This window comes from Bombus vancouverensis, chromosome 3 (assembly GCF_051014615.1).
Source record: "Bombus vancouverensis nearcticus chromosome 3, iyBomVanc1_principal, whole genome shotgun sequence".
NCBI lineage: Eukaryota > Metazoa > Arthropoda > Insecta > Hymenoptera > Apidae > Bombus > Bombus vancouverensis.
This window is the reverse complement of record NC_134913.1, coordinates 9,499,221-9,520,977: the sequence shown is the minus strand read 5'-3', so window position 1 is coordinate 9,520,977 and position 21,757 is coordinate 9,499,221. Positions and strand designations below refer to the sequence as shown.

Below are 21,757 nucleotides of genomic sequence, written 5' to 3'. Positions count from 1 at the left end.
CCACATTTTCACGGTTTCTATTTTAACTACGCCGAACACACTTTATCTTGTTTCCCGACATTCTTCGGTATTTCTGTTTCTTCGTCCAATATCTCTGAGAAAGAAACATCCTCATGCACGTTTCGTCGGCCTGTCGCAAAAATAATAACGTCACGTTGTGTTCGTTTATTTTGGACGACCGATAAAACCAAACGACGCGTCAGCCCAGGTTGTTTAACATTCCTTTGTCCGCACTGACAAACGACTCTACTGGAAGACCATGGGATTGTCGAAGATCCACCGGAGAATAAATTTCGAGAACGCGACCAAAAAGAAACAAAATTGTCAAAATGACGCGATTCTTCAATCATGTCAAAAGTTATAAATCAATTTTTATTCCAAGTCGGTCGTTTTTACCATTCTTATACATATATATATATGTATATATAATTTACATATATGAAACAACATGTTGCCCTCTAAGGCACATTATAATCTTATTTTATTTTGTTGCAAATAACCAAAAACCGTGATTCACACGGTGAGGTACACTGTTACCTGCTCGTACCTGTTCACCAACCCTTTGTCAAGCCTTGATTGGTTGTTGCTAGCTTTTACAAACCTTATAAAAAAAAAACAGCCATCGCAATCAACTGTCAGTCCGAAATATTCACTGTAATAAAAGAGGATATTCCACAAAAGCGAACTAGTACATATATTTTATCCTTAATCCTCAAAATTGTCAGAGTAACGAAACAGCAAACGTACAAAACCTCAAGACTCATCGCATCACAACGTCGTATCGATATCATCGTGAGTTCGATGCCAATCGAGGAAAAGATCACGGTAACTGACATTTACAATAGAATATGCGATTAAACAATTCGTAATACGCTATAATGATTAACAATAATAAGTTTTAATATGCAAATGGTATAATAAATAATTCAGGAATACATCTAGCTGGAAATATCTCGTGGTGGAAAACTCGAATTGGTGTGCAGAGCCATTTGTTGCGATGCGTCCGTTATAAATTCGTAATTTCCCGTGGAAACGGGATTCCGCGACTCGATCGCGCGCTCGCTCGATCACGCATCTCGTTGATTTATTCGGCCGTTACGCGAAACAACCTGTCGTCAATTAATCTCTTAAGCTGGCAAGACGAATTAACCTGCGAGCATTCCCAGAGGAAACTCAACGTTCCGCGCATTTTGCTACGGATGCGCCGTTTCTGACATGATTAATACGATTGCCTGCTTTATGAAGGTTTTACGTGATAGGTTGGATGCCGTGGTTCATTCAGAATTCGGAAATTCGTTTGTTTCTTTGGTCGATGATGCTGCAAATCGGAAATGATGAAGCGGTTTGAACTCTTTGGTCTTTCCATTCTCTCTCTCTCTCTCTCTCTCTCTCTCTCTCTCTCTCTCTCTTCAGCAAATATCTAAATCTTTGGTTATTTCAATTCCCCAATTCTTTAATTTTTCAATTTTTGGATCTTAGGGTCTTTCAACTTGCTATCTTCGAACCTTTCAATCTCTTAATTCTGTAATTTTTTAATCCTACGATCTGCTAATTTTAAATTAGCAAACTTCGGATCTTTGAATGTCTAAATTTTCGAATATTCGCATCTTTGAATTTTCGAACTTTCGACCGTACAAGTTTTTAGTTTTTCGATTCATTGAATTTCTGGATTTCCAAATTGTACGAGCCTGTTCAGATTCGAAATGAAATCTTCTTTTGTTAACTTCCAGGGTCTTAAATTTATTAAACGAGAGGAATGCATTTATTCCGAGTTAATTCCAATCCAGTATCTCGATTTTTTCTAGGAATTAATAGGAACTATATGGTCCATTACTTTCTCTCTTGTCTGGAGTTCAAAAGGCAAAATTTCCCTTGGGACTTCTCGGAGAATCATCGAACAGCAAAGTCCTGGAAGAAAACTTCTCATTCTCGGGAATGATTAATTCGCTGCAAAAGCGAGGCGCAGTTTCCACGTAGGCTGATGGTGACTTTAAGTGAGAAGTTAGGATGCTTTGATGAGCATAATTCACTTTCCTTGCGTTCCGTGAACGCGGTGCCTGATACTCATTTCATCTCTTTCTACTGTTGTTACGAGAAATTTCATTGGATTAAAAAACTTTGTTTTCTCTCAGTGGCAAACCGTTGCTGTTTTTCAAACTATGTATCCTGTTTTTCTAATCGAATGAAATCCTTTATTTTACTTGTTCGATAGTTTATTTTTGGAGAGACCGATGAAATCTTTGTGCAGATGGTTTATGAGAATGATTTTGGCCTTCAAAACTTACGATTCTAAGAGTTTCAATATTCTAAAGATTACATGAGAGAGAAATTCAGCGTCATATAAAATAAATTGTAAACTATAAGCTGGAATGTTCCAACTTCTAGTTACCAATTTTGATAAATGCCACATTTCTCTAACGAAGTGAACTTTGTTCTTTTTTTCCTTTTATTAAACAACGAAAGTTAATTAAATTAACTTCAATATTTAAAGTTAATTAATTTCAATAATATCAGCACAATTTATTTTTAAGAAAAATGGAATGTCACATAAGAAGATAGTGAATAGTGATATCAGAGAGCCAGAGCATATCTAAATAAAAATATTATTTTCGAGAAATTAGCAGACTCTGGTTAACAAATTAAAAAACTCTATCCTGAAAGGGTCGAAAACTCACATCCGTGAACACGTGTCGTTCTGTAATTAACTGCTAACGAGCGTTGCGTGACTAGCGTTTCTATGCACTTAACTTTCTGATAAAATGTAAAAAATAATCCGCTTGTTTTATCGGAAAATGTAGTCGTAGATAAACGCTCCATACGGTTCACTATTACGATCGACAGGTGTTACGCGTGGCAGCCTTTTATCTCGAAGATTACGGGACATGTCTTCCGTCAACATTGGAAATTAATCTTTATTTGCACGCTCATCAGCCTGGGTATAGCAACAGCAAACACGGCTCGTCCATGCATGGCTCTTTCGGGGCTGGATTTCGATCGAAGATTGCTCGATCTCATATGTAAATTGTTCGTAACTTACCAAAGTTTTTTTTTTATTTTGTATCTTTATTATATTTCTGTTATTTGATCGTTGGAACTTTAAACGAATTAAAAACCGAGATGTGTATTTGCAAGCGTAATACAATTAGCGAGCAACGAAGGCAATTTTGTAACACGTTGCAGTTAAGTGCGCTACTTCCCGCATTAAAAGCTGTGAACAAACCTTGTTTCCGGTTCGAGATACGCAACAGTGAAACGAACTGTTTTTCTCGTTTCGTGTAATGTATTCTTAGGAAAAGGAGAGCTGAAACATTTTGCGTGCAACGAAATTCTAAAAGGATTTGTAACCGAAACAATAATATACTTAGCAACAAATCAATTCTATGTTAAAGCAATTTGCTCGAAATATTCAAATCTTTCTCAAAATTATCAATAAGTACGTTCGAATCCCTTTATTCCAATCGACTGCAACGTTGAAATTAGGTTCCCGATTTGACCGTAAGAACTCGACTGAAGCTTTCACGCGAAATTTCCTCGCGAACTTTTTTCACGACAATGACCAATTGATCGTTGAAGCAAAACGGATTATCACGAACCTATTCACCAGCTATTATTACAACGATGTCTTCTAGACCTTTTCTCATATTCATGATAGTCGTACGAGGCGCCGTTACTTTCATTCAGAGGCGTACCTTTCAGCCATTTGTTTCTTGGAATTCGCTCGCCGAGACTCTATTCACTAAGACGACTTTCAAAATTACCTTTACAGCATTTTCATGCGCATCATGCACGCAGTATTATCCTGCATTGTGTTGGAAAGTCGAGAAAATTGTATATAAAGCACGAACTTTGAGCGTTAATAACGACGAGATTTGATTTCTTAGAAGATATTGATACTTGAAATAAAAAAAAAATTAAATTGTTTTGAGATTAAGGATCGATTCTCCATAGACAGGAATCTTGTACTATATCTGACAATTACTGGATTCGTTCACTCTGGCATACAGAGTACCGTTTAAATGTACACAGAAACAAAAGGAAGCGTTTTAGCGGTGTCCATCGGATTGTCTATTTCTGTTTCGTGATCCAATCGGTAGAGCTACCTTGGGCAAACCCCAAACCAAACGTCAGAATAAAAGAGTAGTTGGCCCGTGTATAAAAGCTGACAAATATAAAATCATATAGAGGGTTGAATGATAGGCCCACAAATAATTTTGTTTATTCTCGACTCGGCTCAATTTTTATAAGTTTTCAACTTACAGCTACACTCAGAAATGAAATTCTTGAAATTTAATAAAGAAGGTACAAAAACGCTTTGCATCAAATTTCTAAAGTAACATGGAACGGTAGGAGTAAGAAAATTTACAATATCGTAAAACATACTTGGTAAATAATTAATAACACTCAAAAATAATTTCCTCCGCAGAGAATTTCTGTAGAATTAGCAAATCAAATTGTCGAGGCAATATCTGCTCATAATTTATCATCAAGGAATGTCCTCCTGATCAACGAAATTTGCAAAACACAATAAATTGTTATGATTTGTCGAACATGGTTAGATCAGTAAGAATGTGATAGCTCTTCCATCAGCTGTCAAATGAAATTATTAAGATAACTATCGCTCGTAAGCGATAAGTTATCTTAAAAGCAAAATGCAGAATTATTTATATATTTTTCACGATAAACTGTAGAATTACTGATGGAATATACTTAAACCGGTAAAAATATAACAGTTTCTCCACCAGCTGTCAGATGAAACTATCAAGATAATTATTGCCCATAACTCATCATTAAGAAATTTCCTACATTACTGACCAGCTAAATCAGCAAAATGTAACGTAGTTTCACGGTAAACTATTAGAATAATCGCTGATCAAAGCCAACTAAATCAATAAAAATATAACAATGTACCTGTGGCAGGTGTAAAGATTCTCATGAGAAACGGAAGTGGGAGTATCTCTAAGTTGCAATCCGGATGAAAAGGAATGGTCGTCGAACTATTGCATTGAATCCGGTCACGTGTTCACCATGGTTGCGTGACTGGCAGGGCACGTAGGTAAACGCATTGCTCACTGCGTAACACACTACGCGTAGTACTCGCGTACCGCGTTCCAGTACGTTTACACCGTAGTAGCAGGGGAATAACGGTGCTCGTTGTATGGCTGCGTTCACAACGTGCACTGGAACGTGACGTTCCCCCGATTTACTGAAACTCGATTAAAAAATTTCATCTACGATTTTTTCGTCGATGTGGAGTTATTTGGATTGTGGAGGTGATGTGAAAATTGAAGCGAGTAACGGGAAATAAAATAATTTGAATATTAGAATACTTTCATCTATCATGTGATATAGTATTTCATGCATCATAAAAGTCCATTTATAGGAGCGAAATTTTATTTGGTGTCTGACTAACCGACTGAATCTATTTATTTCAACACGAACTTTTATCTTTCGAATGAGAAGTTGTATCATTGTTCTCATGGCGATAGGCATCTACATAAATATACATACATGTTTTTTATACATAGTTTATGAAAGATAGTCTTTTGATTGACTTGTAGACTAACTGAATCATGTAAATTTATTTAAATAACGTACAAAACGATTTAATTTAAGATTTGTAAATTACATTCTTAATTAAAGTGGGAACACATGTTAAGAGGGAAATTCAGTTGTGACGAAAATTAAGAAGATTCTTTTCACTCAACTTTCCATTTAATCCTAGAAACGCGTTTAATTTGTTTATATTTCATGGGTGATTAGAAGTATGAGTAGCATTAACTTGAAATATGTGTACTACGTATACGAAGTAAATATCTACTTACAATCATTGTTTTAATAATAACCTCATTTTCTGGTTAATTAATTGTGACCGGAATAATTAAATTCACATTAAATTATGCAGCCATGCAGATACATTGTACTTATATGTATATTCTATATGTGGTATAATTAAATTCGCATAACATGTTTCTGTTTTGTTTAGAGATAAAGCAGAATATTCCACCATAATTATACGAATAGTGGAACATTTGAGTATACATATAGAATGTTTTGTTGATACAAGTTGAAATTGGACTTTGCCCTAACGACTCCCAAGATACTAATTGTTAAAATTATATAGAACAGTTTAGTAAACTTCTCTGTTGTAACAAACAAATTATAACTGTTGCGTTTTCTGTCTTTGTGCATTTTAACAACATGACTTGGAGGGACGAAAAAAGAAAGCAACGTGTCAGAGCAAACGTTATTAAAACAAAGATATTCCTTACGACAAAAGTAATAAAGATAATCGTATCTCTTAATCTATTAAAAATCGAAAAATTATGAGTAATTATACTTGTCAATAAAAACAGAAATTTCTTGGTCATTTGTTAATGGATCAAAATGACTCATCGGATCTTCCTACTCTTAATCCCAAAAAGGTAGTTCACCTTGCATGCACCTCAACAGAAAACGATCCAATCGACCGGTCCTCGAGCAAAAAGTAACGAAACAGGACGAACGAGACGAGCAAAGAAGCCAGACGATCCGTTTCGTTCGATTCAGACTTCTTTTTCTGTATCGCATCGTATTAACGACTACGCTTAATATCCATCGCTGACTCATATTTCTTCTTCCGATTCATAATGCTTGCTGTGTTCGACGATACTGATGCGTTAAGAAACAACCACGTTTGGTCGGAAGTGAGAATCATCGCTCTTTATCGATGACTTCGAAAGCATCCAGAGTTCGGTTGAATGCAATTATTTGCATATTTATTCGGTGGCAGAGCACACGCTGCCGATAAAAGGGGCGATATTGAAGAGCGATTCGGGGAAGTGATGGCTTGATGTGAATCCACCGGGAGAAAGTTTCGATCGATTCGGAAATACTTTTGCATCGTAGCTGGAAAATAGAGAGGGAAAGAGAGGAGAGAAGAGTTTGTTTGTTCGAGGCGAAGTTTTATTCCTGTTACTGCTTTCGTAGGGATTTTGGTTTTCTTTAAATTTATTTTTAGTGCATATTATTTATTTATTATTACTATACAGTATTAAATTTATTATGGTATATATTAAGTAATCTTTCTTTAAATGTAGTTACACTGCGTGAAAACTATGTTAGATTACTATAGAATTATTTTTAGTATTTTTCTAATACCTATAGTCGTTGGTATGTAAAAGAAATGCGTTTCTTTAAAATTCATGGCTTCCTTTGGTTAGGGTTTTATTTTGATTGAAATCATTTCTTAAAATTTGATCTTTTTTTTTAGCTTGTATTTAAATTCTATATATGTACTATGTATTTTGTGTCGATATCGATAACCCGAAATGCAGATTGCAGAATAAAGATATATGGAAATAACTTCACGCCGTTGCTGAACGATTGATTTGAAGTTGTAATAAAAATAAATTGAAGTAACAAAAGAATTCAGAGTGGTTCTCGTTGCACTATCGATAACAATTATTTGTTCCATGTTTTCTATGTTTATAATAAAAACAATAGAATAAGGTAAAAAACGATAAATAAAAGGATATAGTGGGCGATTGAATCATTATAAACACTTTTAAGAATCTTGAATAAGAATAGAATGGAAAATCCACTTAAAACGAAATCTCCTTTATTACACAAAGCATCGTTGCTCTCCTCCTCCATGATATATAATAAGAACCTTTAAACAAATTTTTAAACAGAAGCGTAGCACAAATATGTATAAATTTTCCATTCGACCACAATAACCTAACACATTACATTACCACTTTCTTTATCTCTTCCTTCAACTCCTTATCTCATCCACCGCAATTTCTCTACTCTCTCACACCTTAGACTCCAGTTCCGTCTTAGAACTCACCTTAATGCGCCCACCAGTTCCACTTTTATGCACCTTAAACCTGTCTACACTAAAACTTCGTCGAGTTGAGCGACACTGAATGATTCTCTCATTTCTTGGCGAGCTCGAACGACGGTAGTTCACGAATGAAACGGGTTTAAGCTTCGAGACTTTTTCGTAGATTCTTTGAAGATCACTCGAGCGTGGCGTTTCATTAAGTTCTACGGTTGTCGTCACGCGTTTCGTTGGAACAGCGTGATGTAGAGAATAAAACGATGGCAATCGAGATCCACGAGGAAGCGCAATTATATGAGCGTTTTCGTGTCGAGAAAGTCGTCACGTTCCAAGGACTTGCGGAGTAATCTCTCTCTCTCTCTCTCTCTCTCTCTCTTTTTAATCGACCTCGAATCCGATCGGCGTACAACTAGATTCCTGTAATTACCGGATGCCTAACTCACAAGGACAATATCCTGTCCTACTGTTGCGGCACCTGTGATTTCCTTCCACTTGCTTTGATACCATTTCCATGAATCTTTTCTGTTAGCTTGTTAAGCGATAGACGAAATTAAATAGAGCGTAAATAGAATTTGTAGGAAGTTTTCAATTTATTAGTTAGAATTTTTAAGAATTTTCTAATTTAGCTGTCGTAGATTTTAGTTTTCAACGGGAACGATTTTCTGATGTACTTAATGTGGGAAATTTTAGTAGTACGGATAATAAACTGTTAGGAATTCTTTGAAGTTTGGAATTTAAGGTTCTGCTTTTTAATGAAAGAGATTTTACTGCGAATAATACTTTTCATTTTAAGCAATTCGTCTCATTATACATTTTGTACGATGCAATTTTTATATCCTTGAATTTATTACGTTGATTCTACGCTTGATTATTAAGATAAGATACAGAGATTCTTTATTAGTATAAGGTTTCATCATCATCATTATCATAATCAGCTAACAATGGCAATCTCTATTACATAAAAAAGGTAGTAATACAATTAGTTTCGAGCGATTTGGTTTGTTGTTCGTTTCATACGTGTACAGTGGGATTAACGTTTGCAACTTTTTAATCTTTGAATTTATTGCATTAATTCTACGTTTCGTAGATGTTGAAATAGTTTCGTATAAAACCTAATCTCTCGCGAGATACATTAATCAGTTACATCGAGGCTCATTATTCTGTTGCGTTTAATTGCAAGAAACTTTAATTACATAGAGTTTTCCTTGTTTAATTGTGCATGTAGAACGATTATAGTTGTTTTTCCCCTCTAGGCGTTTCTTTGAACTTTTTAGCATTTGGAATTAGTTCCTATACATAGTAAAAATCTTAAAAAGAAAAGAACAGAGAAATCGTGAAATAAAGAAAGTTATTGCAATTAGTCTCTACCTATTTCCTTTTTATAGATTAATTCCTTAAATAACAATGTTATTCTTAATTGCAGCTGCATATGTAGTTATATCTTTTTTGACAAAATTTTAACGCGATTCGAAACAAAACGTAAATGTTATTACAATTCACATAACAATAGGAATTTAATACATATGAGATGTTTAAATTAACAAACTTAATGTCATATAGATGCTACACCATCCTAAGATAACGTAACACGAGCAATAGAGAGGAGTAATTCGATGAAATAACAGATTCGTGTGAACAAATTTTCTGAATTTATAAATAAATCCATCTAATGGAGTATGACAATGTGATCTGTTATTATTATTAACCACTAGCTTAATTCTTTGTATTATTCAACGAAATTAAATCCTAATCATTATCCCTTCGGCTTTTTCTTATCCCTAATTATCCAAACATTAGCGTAACTGGATTATTTCGATAAGAGTAATATTTGTTTGTATCCTTTCGAGGTTTAAGGTCCTATTCATTATTCTCCTCAGCTTTCTCTAATCCCTAATTATCGAAGCATTAGTATGACTGTATTATTTCGATAAAATTAATATTTGTATTCTTAGGAGGTTTAAACTTACAAAGATCCATCCTTCATCCAAGTCTCTGAAAGGGAATCCTTGTAATTCAATTTCAGTCTCGGGCTAGACCCTCTCCTCTGCGTAGTCTTCTAAATTTTTGATCGAAGGAAGCTGTTCTCCCTGTGAAATCTGAACGCTTATTTACGATTCCTGTCGATAAAATGTGAATTAACTATACGTTCTCTCGGAGAAGAGAAGAAATAATGTGCCTAATGTATTATAATAAAGTGTTACTTAATATAAATATTTTTTCCAGATGCTTAAAGCAATATTTAATATACGAATCGAATAAAAATGTTAGTTCATAAGAATCGTAAAAGAAGGAAATTTATTTAATTAAGCAAATTAATTCAATCGAAGGAAATTTAATTTAATTAATTCCTTGGAAGAAAAATTTATAATTGACAAGCTGTTTCGGTCAAATATTTACTTTCGTTGCCAGACATATACTCGTCTCTGCAGAAATTATTAGGAAAAACACACGAACAATCCTCATAAGCAAGCAAGTGTTTCTACCTTTCGTAAACTTCGTATTTTTCCATGAAGAAACGCGCAAACAGTCGTGATGGTAGCGAGCCATAAAATCATGGGAGGGTTGCGTGAAAAGAAAAGAATGTATAAAAAGCAAAAGGACATGTGCGTGTAGGCGATGCAATTAGGGATTAACGAGCATTTAGCTCGGCTGGAAAGGCGAATAATGGAGATTCGATCCCCTGCACGGCGCAAAGGGCGAAAGGTGCGGCGGACGGCAAACCAAGGGGTGGCTTTATGGTTTCTTGTGCTTTGTGTCCGCGAAATACTGTGTGCTGCTGGGCGCGTTCCAGTTGAGTCGGTTCTGCACCCGCCCGTCCGTCACTTCTGTTTACCGTTCACTTGCTTGTTTCCAGCCGTCGGAGGAAATTATACGGAGATAGATCGATGCTTTCTGGCGCCTTCTAACCGCGCGGGAACGTCTCTTAGCCTCGAATCAGTAGGTAGAAGTTTGAAGAGCCGGTTTGAGTATCGATGAAGAGGAATTTCTTGACAGAATAACCGGCGAAAGATGTTTAACACTAGAACCATCGACTACTAAAGTATGGAATTTGTATCAAAGAAATTCGAATGGAAGGTATATAAGAAAATGTACATATAAATATTCCAAGAGAGAGACAAGTTCTTTTTCTTCATAAAAAAGTTTATTAAAATTCCCATCTATGAAATTTCTATGAAAATATTACAAGTTTCATAAAACTAACACTTAAACCAAAACCAAAATCATTGGAATTAAGCGATCATTCTGCATATCTTCCCATAACTTGAGCGATGACACCAAACACTCCATATTATCTCCTTTACGAAAGAAAAGTTTCTTATCATCTCCAACGCTTAAACCGAAATCATCCTAATTACACAATTCTCTATTCACCCAAACATTCGTCGATATCTGCTTATTTCTCAATCTTCCTAAACCAACGGGCCAGGCCTCCGCAGACCTAAACCAACAACAGCTAACTATCCTCGACCAAAAACAGCGACCTACCCACATCTATCGATCAAAATCCTACTCGAATCACATCTGGATTTCGGTAGGAACGGAACGCGCACGAAAACCAGCAACGCATCCATTCACGGATACGCGAAAGTAACCGACGATCCGCGACGAAGCTTTTGTCTTCCCGGATGCAGCGTCGTACTCGAGACGAAGCGAGTACATCTATCGAGGCGTATGCCTCCAGGAAAGAAGTTGCGAGGGCACACCTGTATCTCACCTCAGCTCGGCCGCCACAGGAATGCGTTTCAGGGGTTCAAGTTGACAACCAGCGGCCATGTAATTGGGGAACGGAAAACACTGTGGCGTCTCCATGGCAACACCCTCAGCATCCCTTACCGACGGAGTCCCAGCTCGGAGGAGGCCTTTGGCCATGCCCGGGGCAACGTGCCCTAACCGACTGCACCCTCGCTTTATCTCTCTGCGTTTTTTCACCCCGTTCTTTCGAACGTCGTGCGAGCACCGAAAAATGTCTGGAGCTCGTTATTTCATTAGAGAATCTCGTCCTTCTGCAGGGATTGCTTAATCGCGGCGACATGGTCATTTTCAGGGATGTTCGAGTCCGCTGGACGGAAGAAAGGTTTATCGATTTGAGCAGATATTGGGAACGCGTTGGTGATATGAAATTTAGAATTTAGAGTTTGATGGAGCGAAAATAGAACGTATCGAATCCGTATGCATTGATACTTAATATGCTGATTATGGTCGAAGTCGCGTGGCAGTTTATTGCGACTGAAATTTTGTTTTTCTTAGCACGTCGAGTGCTGATAACGCTAACCACGGCGTCAGCCGGCCTCGGCAACAACCAGACAGTGACATCACCGTATTGTCATCTGAATGTTTCAAGTTGTAAAATTTTACAGGAGTTTTTAATATAGCGTTTTAACTAGCGAAGATGAGAATAGGCAAAAGGATAAAATCATAATTATACAACGTGTCATGAAAGGAGCGTCGTCTTTTTGGTTTGTCGTTATTTTTTTCCTCTTGGTGTTATGACGATTTTAAAATAACAATCGCGTATTGTAACTACGCAATTCTATTATAAAATATTCGACACCACAGCAAATCTTGCTATCAAATTTTACTATAACCAATCATGCGAGTTATGTGAAAAATTAGTGACAATGATTGGTTCTCTCGTTTACTTGATTTAAGAACCTTAGATTTCTTTCTGTCAGCACTATACTTCAACTCGAACAGATCCTTAACATGTGTTGTGTTCGATGCGACAATGTCTAGAATGTTTGGCTACTTTATTTACACGTTGACTGCCACGCAAATTTTATATATTTCGCCCTGCAATAAATTAGAATAAATTAAAATATATTAGATCAGAAGATTTCTTTTTTTCAAAATATTATATCGTACTTGCGTGATTTTTCTCTGACGATGTTATTTAAATCATTCGCATTGTTGATAATATTTTAATCCATGAGATCTACTTTATTTTGCTCACTTGAAAAAATTTAGTAACATGTTTGACCGCCGTATCAGCCTATGTGTTAACCATATCTTTTATCCTCGTACAAGAGGTAGGGTACCATATGGATCCAAACAAGGTTACTTCGGGTTACAGGGTGTAGTATACGTGGTTAGAGGATTAGATGGGATGTGCAGAGGCTGATGCGTGAACGGATACAGGTGGAGGATCGTGAAAGGCGAGACAAGGTTCTAGTATTACTTCAGACACGGTTGTAGTTAGTCTCATGGTGGATTTGTGGAGTTTGGCAGATGTAGGATTAAGTTGAGCAAATTGCAAGTTGGGTTCATGCGTTGCATCGTGTGGCTTGTAGTCGTTTATTTAGAAAATTATATCTAAATTAGCGATTCTTAGGTTTTTTTGACAGTAAAATAAATCCGTTTTAAATATTCATGTACCATTAAATTCCTGATACAGTTAATTGTAAAAATTAATAATTAAAGCTTTTCATCATAAGTTTGACATATCAATTGTCATAATGCTTGTATCATCCTGTAACGACGTTATCTGTCATCACTTTCCCCCCGTGGATAGACCCTTGCGAATCTCCCTTCAAATTCACCCTTTGTATACCCATAATCTTCACCATGTTCCACTGATTCCTACATCCGCTTAGTGGAGCGAACAATGAGTAGCATTATGTTGTCGACAGATCATTAAGTCGACAAGAACGCAGCTTAGCTAGCAAGACGATTCAAATTCTTCAAAATTGAAACATTGCTCGTATGTTCAAAATTTTAACTACTGTTTTACTTTCAATTTTTTTTCTTTTTTTAATTTTCAATAACTCGGATTACATCAAAACTTTTCGATCTAATTTTCTTTTCAAAATATAATTATTCCAAGAAGATAGACACGACACAAGGAAACCTAGTACGATAATCGTAAATCGTATAATTTCTAACCAAGTTATCTGTCGTCGTTTCTCCCATGCGGATTAGCCCTTGAGTTTATCATTCGCGCATCAATGGCCTTCGGTAAGTCCCGTTGCGTGTACATATCCGTTTAACAGAGCGAACGACCAACGACGTCAGGTTGTCGACCGATTATAGAGCCACTCGGCACGGTTCAAGATCCCTCGAACAATAACGCTTGTCCATTGTTGTAGCGGGAATGCCTGTTGCGTCAAAGCGACGCCAACGGCCCTTATGGCGCACGACGACATAGTTGAGGGACGTTCGAGTCCATTTGTCCGCTCGCAATATCGAACCCGTAACTGCAGCCGGGGGCGAGCCGCCACCGCCCCTGCGAATCGTCTTCATCTCTCCCCCATGTATTCCGTTCCAACCAAGATAATTAATTTCCTCCCAGCAGACATTGCGAGGGTTTTTGTTTCGAAAGATGTTGCACGTTACGTTTGATATATGTATTTGTACAATGTTAATAACTCTTCGGCTTATTTTTCTGTTCTGGAGACTTTATCAGAGTCCGTTACTTTTTTAAAAAGATATTCCATGTTACGTTCGATATAGACACGTATTCGTGTGATGTTCAATAATTCTTCGGTTTATCTCGCTCTTCTGAGAAATTTTGTTAAGGTTCGTTACTTTTTTAAATTTAATATCTCCTGGCAATTTTTAAACTTTCTTTCGATGAAATATCTTTTTTATTTTATGCTTGTATCTCTTTATTTCATATTCATCTTTATTCACCCTTCGTACCACCAACTTCGCCCACCCTTCCAACAGACAACGAGCTACATCCGTACTTCGTGATGATCCATCGAAACTGTATAAAATCGTGTATCCATTCCAAACTACCCTCGATTTGTACTTAAACCTATACTTTAGTTCCAAGCAGACCGAAAAAAACCAGTTACGTGTATCAATTATTGAACCGAATGCTCTTTGCATTTGTACGTACTTCATCCACTTTTCGTGATGCACGATCGAAACTGTATAAAATCGACACCAAAATATCCAGGACCTGTACTTTGATCTATACTTCAACTTCGCCAAACACTCGAAAACCAGCGACACTTATCAATTATTCATTCGATTAGTCTCATACTTGCACTCCATCTACCCTTCTTTGATGCTCGATCGAACCGAACATCCCCCGGTTAGCAAAAAACGATCCCCAGTATAAAATCGTGTATCCGCGACGAGCGACCCTCGATTTGTCCGTGGGACCGCGTACTAATAAGGATTCGGTTTGTTTACACGATGAAGCGGAATCCCCGTGGCGGAAATGCGTTTATGAAGGCGGATTTCGTCGAATCCCTTCGGTTTGGCCAGATTAAACGACCGCAAGTATCTATGCGGGTCGGTGGTCGTCGCTTCCATTTGCATATTAACCACTCTGACCCGGGAATTACGAAGCGTCGTACCCTGCGCGGTTACACACACGTACACGCGTATAGACACATCTTGCGTACAGACACATCTTGCGTACGTATCGAATGGCGGTAGTTCATTATCGATCGATATCGACTACGTTCGATGCCTACGAGACGCACACATGCCGTCGTGAGAATTAAATTGTCGTGTGATTCGATAACGCGTTCAAGAATTCTATTGCCCGCCTCGAGGATACTTAAACAATGGCTTGTTCGAGGAGAATAGCTGTTTCGAGCAACTTTTGATGGCGGAGCTTAGGGATTATAATGTTTTTAGGATGGGGAACTGTGTAAGTAGATAGTCGTGCGATGGTGTGAGTGGCTAAGTGGTTGGGTCTTAACCTGGTGGAGTTTCAGGATTTAAGGATAATTTTTATGACTACTTTGATGAAAGGGTGTATGGAAGATCCTTTTCTTTCTGAAGATTTTGGTGTATTACGTGTCTCGCCTATAGTCGGGGTTTTGTTAGCGTTGTTTGGTAATGAAGAGAATTATACGACCTTCTCAGAAATCAAATTGATCAAATTCGAATTTTATTAGCTTCTTAGTTTCAATACTCGAGTACACGATTACTATGCAATTCTTAAGAAACAAATGCTTATTTCCTTAAATCTATATACGTATCGTACGAGGATGATATAAATAATAGCAAATTCCAGGAAACATTTAAGAAATAGTGTTCGCAACATCGGTTCTTTCTGCTCTTTGATATATCGAGTTGATCAATGTGATTTCTGAAGCTTCTTCAATTTATGGAGTTAATTGCACACGATGTGGCTTCGTTATTGAAACATATTAAAATCAAGACACGAGTATCGCGACATAAAGGAGAGCAAATTCGGGTAGTTACATTGATAAACATCGTAGTAGTTTATCGTTTATCAAATTAAACATAATACATACGATCATAACATACGATTATATTTAATCAAGTTTCGATCATTCGATTCGCAATTGACGTAAATCCCGCTCATCGACTAAACCAACAGATCGTGTTATCGTTTCCTCAGTCTTATCTCTTATCAATATATAATATTATAGCAATCGTTGTCTGCTCTAAATCTTACTACGGATATAAATAAAAGATAGATGGAACAAATAGAAGAAAGAGAAGAAAATGGAAAAATAATGTTAGCGAGAAAATATCACTTTTGACGATGCGCTATGGGAACGACAGTTGCTGCCGATTTGTCTTCCTCTTTTTACCACGTCTTGCCACGATAATAGGCGGACTTGCAGTAAGATGCATCGCGATCTCGAACAATAGGAAACTGCACTCCATCGTCGCGTTAATATTGCCATTGTCCGCGAACGGTAGACGATGCACATCGGTGCAACGACTCTCGACGGCCTTTGACGCGCGTGAATAGGCCTCCTAGGCACCGGAAACGCTTTGTCGCGTCAATTATTCCACTTCGGCCCGCGAGACACCGATATATTCTACGCGAGACAACGACACGCTTTGCACGTGAATCGTCGATATAGTTGGAGATTAATGGAATTCCAGGATCAAGATTAATGTTTGGTAATTGCTTAAGCTACTCGTGGTTGGGCAACTTGGCATTATACAAGGGAAGATGATGTAGGTGGTAGATCGTCTTTTATCCCTCAACTGCTATGGTATCTGTGCAGTATTATAACTGTAAATGATTTTAAACAAATTCGAATGGAAGGGTGTTCGATTACATCAAATGACTAGACAAGATTGTGCTTAATTTCAAGTAAAATTAATTAATATAATCGACTTTTAAGAATGACATACTGTGTGACTCACAGAAGTATTCGTATATTTACCAGAGGAAACTTTCAGGTGTATATTGTAAGCGTTACGTAAAATATTTTGTAATTTTATCAGCGCTATTATCAAACGCGATTATCATGATTATATTGGAATAATCTATTTATGCAAGATTTATATAAGATTTATACAAGATATCTATTGCAAGCATATGTATTTAGTAAAAAAATAGTATAAAGCATGAATGGTTACGTAAAGTATGTAATAAATGCGAAAGAGAGTCTTAACGAATACTAATTATGAGATTTATTAATATCGTGGATGACGGGCTGTTTAAATTCTTGTGATCTTCGCGAAATATACATATACTTGTACTAAATGTCTTATAACTGCTATATAAAATTTTAGAATCAAAAATTTTGCCAATATATTGCCGGGTAATTAGGTATCATTACGATGTTAACGAAATTTCACAATATTTTACACAACAAACGTAATATATTCGTAAAAGTTGTCGACAAGTGTATGAATACTTCCGCGAGGCATTGTAATCGGTGAACCAACTTTCTTATCGAAGCAATCTGAATTTCCACGGAAAGATTTATTTTACGGTACATTGCACTAATTTTTGTACAAATTACGAATTACAGACACATATACGATTTTCTTAAATTACGAGATTATAGTATTTCACAGATCGATAAACGAAATTAAAAACCGCTACCATAACAATTATATTGTAATTGAAAAATCAATAACTTTCTGGGTCACTGTCGCGTTTTTGATTATCCAATTTCTCTGTTCTCTCTCGACATTTGTTCATTGAACTCATCCACGTGACACGAAAAATATTCAAAAGATCGAGTTCTCTCGAAGCTGAACTATCCACGTGGTTCGATCAACGCGGAGCTGTTCGAAACGGATATCGCATACCCGATCGATCGAGCGTTCTTCGAGTAATTTTCAGCCACGATCGTTGCCAAGGAATGCCTTCTCCTCGAATCTCGTGCCAACAGCTTCGACGCCACTAAGCCATTTCTGATGGCATTGAGTCTACTCCTGTCCCGAGAGAAAAGTCTCGACCTCCAGAAATCGAACTTGCTATTTTTCGAACCGTGTCGCTTCTTATTGAAACGCCGGAAGATCCGACAGATTTTTCTTCCTTTGATCCCTTACACTTCCGCCCTCGCATTGTCCGTTGAACAAGAAGCAACCAGATTACATTCTGCCATCCTGCCATCTATGAGAATTTGTTTCTGAGAAGATCCAAACTCGCTTTTGGTGTGGGTGAGAGAATTTTATTAACTTTTTTTTATTAATCTAAAGGATACGTGTCTCTTAGTTAATGAAAATTTAGAAAATTGTTATTGATATATCGCACGTGTTTCGTAAGAAGTATCGACGAAATATTTGGAATTTTTAATATTGTAATAATGTGGCACTTAGGATTCAACTTCGTAAACTTTTATCTTTGTCTTGTAATCGACTTTCGATCTTAAGATTTTGATAAAACTGATCACGAATGTACCAAATGTAACATTAGGGTTTTAATTGAGGATTAAATATTGTATTTCAATTACGATAGAATTTATGGAACTGATAAAATCTCTTGATTCAGCTTTTCGATAACAAACCGACGACCATTTTATGTATCGTTTTTATGTCGATTTTATGTATTTTTCTTTCGAGCTAGACGCTAAGAGGAATAATGAAAACACCGATTGACGGAAAAGTTGGCGTCTCTTGGAATATCGATATCAATTTTTGCTCTATATGAATAACGCATAAGAATCTTCTATATTTTACAATTTTAAACAAATGACGACAGTTTCTTATATATTTAAATGCCATAGATTGCATTTATCTACCTCCAGAGGAATACAACTTCCAATGAAATACACGTAATAAACAATGTTATGGTATTGTGTACGTGAATGCAAACATTTTCCAGAAGCTTTATCGCAGAAACTTTTATTATAGTATCTGCGAAAGAGGGTGGGAATTGGCCTTGTACATTTTTCTCTATCATTTTATAACACTGATATTATTCACTTCACATGGTACACGTTCTTCATAATTGAAAACTTCGTCGGTATCTATTTCATCGATACCAGGAACCCTATCTATTATACTTTCATGCTTACATTATATCATAGAACTATTATTATCTTATATAAAACAACCATGACGCTAAAAGCCGCTACGCCATCAACGGCTTCCTATTTTAACTTCTTCTTATTTCAATCAAAAATATCAAACTCATCAGAACAATGGATTATAAGTTGTTAATTTGAGCAATTAATAAAATCTTGCAAGTGGGTGATTATGCAGATATACATGTTAGAACAATTCCTTCGTGTTAAAATAATTGGTAATCTCTTTGGAATATCAACTATCCCAAAATTTCCCTTTAACAGACATCGTCAAGAGCAAAACCGATCGACCTTCGTCACTCGGTCTAATTGCTCCTAAACTAGACGCTGCGGGACTGAGTACGGCCATACGATGCGATAGGCCAACGAAATTCGCCCCCGCATACTAAGAATTCACCATAGAAGATCTGCCGACCAGAAGTATCCCTGAGGGACGTTCAGGACCGATAATAATCGTCGATCTCGACGAAACTGCCCTACCGCACGTTATCGTCCATTATTCCTCTCTAGGGGCTTCCCGAAATTTTCTTTCCACGACGATTCCTCTTATGTTGTTTCAGTTGTTCCTCATCATCTGGAAACACATGGTTTATATTATATTTAGTTTTCGTGCTCGAGATGTTCTAACAGATATTAATTAATGGACGTTCGACATTCACAAAAATCTATGTACAAGCAGGATATCGGAGAAGTTTCTCCTTTGTGAGCTGGTTTTATTGCATCGTGGACAAAGTTCTTTGAGGCGACGTTTATGACGTTGGATTGTGCGGTTAAAGTTTAATGGCGTGGTATTTAAATTTTCTTAAACAGGTGAGCATTAAGTAACATTGTGACGTTGTATTTTAATGTGTGGATAATAGTTTTTAAGAAAAAGATGTAGATATAAAGTCAGCAAATTTCGAATTGATAAAATTGCTCTGCGTTAAGGTGGATTATTTCGAATACCGTAGAAAGCTGGTATATTTTAATTATTTGAGAGTTGGCGATAAATATTTTGCATATTACGACGTGGCAAACAGAATTGGTTTCTAAATTACTCTCATTTGACATTTATTACACGCTTAATCTACCGCGTATTTTATTTCCAACGATTACGTTGTAATGTAATCTTTACGAAATCCGAAGAATTTTTAAACTTGTAGCGCATGGAACATGGAAGACTCGAAATGTTTTAACAGTCATCGTAATTTCAACGTATTAATTGCTATACGAATTAATTAGTTGTTAACAGAGGATGTTATTGCGAGATCAATTGGCGGTTACTAGAGCGGAATAGTTCTAAAGTTTTACAATTCTAAATATAAGAAGCGGTTACGGAGATCGCAATATATCATATTTCATGAATATTAATATCAAGGCTTCCTTACTAATTCTAGAAACATTAGAAATATCTCCCTATTCAGGATCTCTTCAATTCCATTTTTCACAGTTTTTTATTATCCAACCTTTCCCGAATACAACAGAAAAATTTATTTGATCATATTTTCCAAACGATATTGTCTTTTTTTATGAAGGGCCATAGCCATTAAATATCTATGGGGCCACGATGTCGGGTATTGATTTTATAGTGACATCGACATGGCCGTCTAACAATGAGTTAAGAGGAACAGAACCATGTGTGTGTGTGAGAGAGAGAGAGACAGACAGAGGGAGAGAGCTGGCCACGCTCAGTACAATTCTCCACGAATATTTGTCCAACATTTGTAAACAGTGTCATATCTCGAGAGGTACAATAATCCTGGAAAATAAGTTTTACTTCCGAAGTCGCCTTTCATCGTATTATCATCGTACGTTACGTGCTTTATCTCCTTTTGTCCACCGCCCACACAGACCTTCCTTCTTAAAAACTACGGAAAGGGCGGGGGCAATAAAACTTGGTAAAACAATCTTTAAGAAGTTTTAGCAGAAGACTGGGTTTATCTTATATTCTTTTCCCTTTCGAGGTAAAGACAAGCGGAAGTATTTTAATATGAATCTTTTATTGTCGCGTCATCGTCTTGTCTACTTTTTGGAACTTCCTTTAAGTTCCAAAGTAGAAGTAAGTAGGAAATGTTATATCATTCAATATATGAATGAATTTTTGTTCTTTTTTTATTGTATATAAATCAGTTTAATTATACTTTTCTTAATATTTGTTCGTAAAATAAACATTTTATGTGTAAATTCGTTAGAAACCAAGTGTTCCGACAAACGATAACGATATTTCCTCGAATTGTTTTGTTAAAGTTATCATCGATTCGCCAGTGCGATTGTGGTAAATGCACTTTCTAGGGGTTGTTTCATCCCTTGTCGGTAACGTAGAAATTCCTGGTTTACGTTTTCCTGGAAAATTGTGGAAACACGGCAATCGTATCCCAAGTCGATAACACGAGTGGAATGCAACAGTCGATGAAGTTGTACCCTTTTATTTTACCGACAATCGTTTTGATTTCAGACGCTACGTTATTTTGTAACATAATCCTTCTATGATAAGATTCTGATGCAGCTACCTTTAGCATTTTTTCATTAATAAAATATATTTTTAATAATTACACGACGGGTTCATGCATTTATAGTGATTTTAAAAGCATAAAAATGTACACAACATATAAAAATATGTTAAAATTCGTAATAACATCTAGTAGATGAAGCAAATCTCTATTTATATTCTGTTTCTTCAATTACAGGAGATTAAAATGAACATTCGCAGTTTATTAACCCCTTAACCTACAACTACGGGCATAGCCTGTAG

The 21,757-nt window shown here is 36.4% G+C and overlaps 1 protein-coding gene across 6 annotated transcripts in view; it reads left to right on the top strand.

Annotated features, from left to right (window-relative positions):
* The window catches only part of LOC117165699 (phosphatase and actin regulator 2), a 390,523-nt gene that overhangs the window by 121,327 nt on the left and 247,439 nt on the right, over positions 1-21,757 (top strand). The window lies entirely within an intron of this gene.